The sequence below is a fragment of the Triticum dicoccoides genome, chromosome 1A (assembly GCF_002162155.2).
Source record: "Triticum dicoccoides isolate Atlit2015 ecotype Zavitan chromosome 1A, WEW_v2.0, whole genome shotgun sequence".
NCBI lineage: Eukaryota > Viridiplantae > Streptophyta > Magnoliopsida > Poales > Poaceae > Triticum > Triticum dicoccoides.
In genome coordinates, this window is record NC_041380.1 from 53532082 (window position 1) to 53537363 (window position 5282).

At 49.0% G+C, this 5282-nt stretch overlaps 1 non-coding gene across 1 annotated transcript; it reads left to right on the forward strand.

The window, feature by feature from the left end:
* Positions 1-4686: 4686 nt before the first annotated feature.
* Positions 4687-4760, forward strand: TRNAN-GUU. The gene has a single exon. It is a non-coding gene; the product is annotated as a tRNA-Asn (tRNA).
* The last annotated feature ends 522 nt before the right edge of the window (positions 4761-5282 follow it).

The window sequence follows — 5282 nt, forward strand, 5'->3', positions numbered from 1 at the left end:
CGCAACCCCCAAGAAGAAGCCCCAGAGGGCTCCAATGCCCCCAAGCGCAAAGTCAAGTCCGTTGCCAGCAAGCAAAAGGAACCGGCTAAGGGCATGGACGAGATTTCAACCACTGAGTATGTCGAGCGCCGGAAGATCAATCCCTATGTGAATCCTTGGGCTACCCTCAGAGGCACCGAGTTGTTCTGGACCAAGCAACAGGTTCTCATCTATCTGGATGTGATCAAGAACAAGCAGAATACCTACGTAGATGTCAAGTGGATAGACATGCATCACCTGCGGAAAGACAAGTTTCGTGACTATTTTGGAGAGGCTCTGGACTTGGTGGAGCAGTTTGCTATTGAGCCGGTGATCTCCTTTCACCTTGACTATGACCCTGAGCTTATCTGTCAATTCTTTGCCTCAGTGTACTTTCATCCCGGGGAGGAGCGGAGGATGACTTGGATGACCAATGGCCGTCAGCTGTCTGCTACATGGAAATAGTTCATGGATCTGCTGCACATTCCTGATGACGGGCTTCACACCCCCGTTGGCGTCCGCCCCCATGCCAACTCTGAGTCTGCCAACAAGAACCAGCTTCAGCCCTTCCTTGTTGAGAAGGTACTTCCCATTGGGAAGTCATCTTGGGTGTTGAACTCCTTTCTGGATATCATGCATCGCATCTTCGGCAACACTCTGTTCCCACGCATTGGCTACAAGGACAAGGTTCATGCATATCTAGTGGACATGTTGCTCTTGTGTGCAGAGGCACGTACTTCTCAGACTCAGCCACTTGATGTCTCTCACATCATGTGGTGTGAGCTTCGGTTTGCGGTGTTCACTCGCAAGGTTCCTATCTATGGACCGTACCTGTTTCTGCTGCTCTCCACCACTTGGGAGAAGACGTATCCAGGTGATGAGTTCCTTGCTCCAGACTGGATTCGCCATGAGTCCATCAGCCTCCGCGTCAAGCCCAACTGGGCTAACACCACTACTCGTGCTGAGGCATCTTCTGCTAGGAGGGCTGCTGGTGAGGGGGAGGCTGCTGCTGCTGAGACTACTGCTGAGGACCGTGCTGCTAGGTCCACCACTTCTTCCTCTGAACCATCATGGGCCAAGAAGCTGAAGGACAAGATGAAGACTCTCTTCTGCATGCAGGCGAAGGGACAGTACAGGGCTCACGTGGCTGACAAGGAGAGTCGCCGCTATGACAAGAAGGTGATGAGGCTCTTTGGAGAGGATGTGTCTGGCGGGTCTGAGGACGTCATCACACCTGAGGCTGCCTGAATGTCTAAGCAGGGCTACAAGTGGACCAGTTCAGAGGATGACATGGAGGAGACTATCCCCGCTGCTGAGTCTGACGAGGAGCACGAGGAATAGTGGGACGACTTCTCTGCCTGAGCCACCCCGTGTGTGTAGGTGTCCTCTCTGCCTTTTTGGCGTCTCGATGCCAAAGGGGGAGAGAGTGTAGGGATTTGCGTTGTGTAGTGCTTGGTGTGTTTGGTTGCTTTGTCGTTTGGACCTCATTTGCCTCGTTTGCTTTAGTTCGGTTTGTGCTTCCGAGACCTTTCCTCCATATGGTGTAAGACATATGCACTCTATCTATCTTAGTTATCTTATGTTTGTACTATCTTGTCTAGTGATAAATTTGCCTTGTCTCTATAATATAGGGGGAGCTCGCTTCCTAGTATTCGTGCTCATCTAGGTGGCACACATTTAGGGGGAGCCCGTCTATATTATAGAGATGAGGGGTTTGCTTTTACTCAATAGTATTTTTCCTTGTGCAAATCCCATTTTGTCATCAATCTACCAAAAAGGGGGAGATTGTAAGGACATATTTATCCCTAAGTGTTTTGGTGATTGATGACAACGCATTTGCGGACTAATCGTTTGCCATGAGTTTTCCAGACTCTTCTCTGCTAGGCACAAGACGATTGGGTGCCCCTCGAAGACTGACGAAGACGGCGTCGTTTCTACGTTTCTTTTTGGTGGATTTGAGTCGTAGGAAAGCCGTACTATAAAGAGGGGGTCCGCGTTGGAAAGGTTTGGATGGAATCATCACGTACACGTCTCCTTTTATCCCCTCCTTCTTCCTTGGAGCTTCCTCCGTTTTTCCTGCCTCCTTTGACTGGCTGCTGTTGTGGTTGCGATAGTACTACTCCTGGATCAACGGTAGTACCTTGGGCATTCACGGTAGTACCGCGCGATGGCGCGGTAGTACCGCTGGTGCTCATGGTAGTACCGCTCCCCTGGAGCCGCACTACCGCTGCCCACCAGGCTAGTGCCGCCCCTTTGCGGTAGTAGGAGCGGATGTAATTTTTTACATCCGCACCTGCCGCAGTAGTACCGCTTTCGCCGTGCGGTAGTACCGCGCTATGCGGTCAGGCAGTAGTACCGCCCCTCGGCAGTACTACTGTGTCGAGTTTTTGCTACTTCCGTTTTTTTGCGGAAGTAGGCATGGAAGTTCCCCTTCCCCCTGGACGGGACTTTTGCCTTACGGCAGTACCGCATTGGGGGCGCGGTAGTACCGCGCGTGCGGAAGTACCGCCCCCCAGCTTGCGTCTGTTTCCCTGGCTGGGGTTGCGGCAGTACCGTGGGACGGTACGGTAGTACCGCACTGCCGTGCGGTAATACCGCTTGGTTGCAAGCGGTAGTACCGCGCGGCCTTGCGGTAGTACCGCTGGCCAGGCGCGGTAGTACCGCTGGCCGCGGGCTGGTTGGTGGGTAACGGTTGGATCTTTTCCACACACTATATAAAGGGTCTCCTTCCCCGTTGACTCACCTCTTCCACCATTAAAGCTCCATTATTGCTCCAAGCTCCATTTTCGCCCGATCTCACTCCCTAGCCAACCAAACTTGTTGATTTGCTCGGGAGTGGTTGAGAAGGCCCCGATCTACACTTCCACCAAGAGATATTTGATTCCCCCTACTAATCCCTTGCGGATCTTGTTACTCTTGGGTGTTTGAGCATCCTAGACGGTTGAGGTCACCGCGAAGCCATAGTCCATTGTGGTGAAGCTTCGTGGTGTCGTTGGGAGCCTCCAATTGAGTTGTGGAGATTGCCCCAACCTCGTTTATAAAGGTTCGGTCGCCGCCTCCAAAGACACCAATAGTGGAATCACGGCATCTCGCATTGTGTGAGGACGTGAGGAGATTACGGTGGCCCTAGTGGCTTCTTGAGGAGCATTGTGCCTCCACACCGCTCCAACGGAGACGTACTTCCTCTCAAAGGGAAGGAACTTCGGCAACACATCCTCGTCTCCACCGTCTCCACTCTTGGTTATTTCGTGCCTTTACTTGTGTAGCTTATTTGTTTCATATATCTTGCTTGCTTGTGTTCCTATTTGTGTTGCATCATATAGGTTGCTCATCTAGTTGCATATCTAGACAACCTACTTTGATGCAAAGTTTAAATTGCTAAAGAAAAGCTAAAAATTGTTAGTTGCCTATTCACCCCCCTCTAGTCAACCATATCGATCCTTTCAGGGGCCAACGTGGAGACGGCGTGGATGCGTTAGGGTTCAGGGTTTCGACGGTGGGCGTCGGCGGCTACCGTGTCTTTTTTTTTTCCTCCAACAACTGTCGACGCCAACGTCGAGACGTGAGGGCGGGCGGCGACGGGTGCGGGTACGCGGGCGGGCGGGCGTACAACAACGGGTGCGGCATACGCGGGCGGGCGTACGACGTCGCGCGCGACGTACGGCGTCGGGTGGGTATTCCTATACCTAATGTGAAATTACCATACTACCCACTATACGTTTTAGGGGGGGTTGTACCGAAGCACTCCGCAAAGATTAATGTTCTAGCTAAAAGAAAACCAAATCCAGTGGGAAAGCATCATGGCACAGATTTGGTTCTTGCTCCCCTCCATAAGGTTCTAGAATGCCTATGATTAGGCCGTCACTTTACCACGCGTCAACCAATCATGCTTGCAAGTGAGAGTGGAATGACTCGGGTAGCAGAAGAAAGTACATTCAGCTGACTATTGTCATGTAGAAAGAGACTTCCCCAGGACCCAACTAAACCAGATGATTCTAGGCAGAGACACACATTTGCTCTGAACGAAGGATGAGACAGGAGCTAGAAAGTAGCAGCTTGCTAGTTCAGGAATTGTGGGGTGGGGGGCAAGACTCTTTGATTCTTTCCCCAGTTCAGACACATGTGGGTTCGATCTTGTGCTGGAACCTCACGTTGGCCCCATGATGAGCGCTGGCTTGTCCTCTAAAAATTCTTCTGCGAGCTAAGTGGCTGGTGATGTTCAGATTTCAGACAGGAAACCATTGGGAATTTTGGCGAAGAACTTTGACTAAAAGCAGTAGTACCTTTCCATGCCTGTGGCATCTAGCTCATCAGCCGGTTAGGCAAATGCTGAAGAAATCGTCTTGGTGGCGGTGTAGCATAGCACTAGCAGGGCATTTCGGGATAAGCAAGAACGTCTGGTTGTTTACAGTGCAGCTTCAGCTGTTTTGACAATCCGGACAATAATCCGTTGGCGTAGATATGTCAGGTCCGACACCAGTTCTTTCGAACCTTTTACCGAAGGGTTCATGTGCCAAACAATTTTTAACATATTTCCTACTACCGTCTCAACAATGCACGTATATGCACATGTGGGGCATGAAATTGTTGTTCGGATTATTGTGTCACGGGACCTACTGTTTGATGTTCAAATGTAATATAGGGTTGCGAATTGTAATTGGACGTGTTGCTGGAATAGCTCAGATGGCTAGAGCGTGTGGCTGTTAACCACAAGGTCGGAGGTTCGAGCCCTCCTTCTAGCGTTGTTTTTTAATTTTCAAATTTTATCCCCTTCTAGCTCAGATTTTGGAGGTTCAAGCTTTGATTATAAAAGCTTCTAGCATTAATTTTTATTTTCAAATTTTATCCCCTTCTAGCTCAGATTTTGGAGGTTCAAGCTTTGATTATAAAAGCTTCTAGCATTAATTTTTATTTTCAAATTTTATCCCCTTCTAGCTCAGATTTTGGAGGTTGAAGCTTTGATTATAAAAGCTACTAAAATATGGATTATATTGTATTCAAATTAATTTATCAATGGTACCTTTTTAAGTTAGGTTCCCACTGTGATTAGTACGACTTCCTTCTAGTGTTATTTTTTTTTAATTTTCAAAATTTATTCCCTTCCAGAGCTTTTGAAATAGTTTTTGGAGGTTCAAGCTTGACTATAAATTTAGCCACTAAAATGTGGATTATCTTGCATTCAAATTAATTTTTCGGTCGTATCTTTTTAAGTTAGGTTCAAGCTCAGATTTTATCCCCTTCTAGCTCAGATTTTGGAGGTTCAA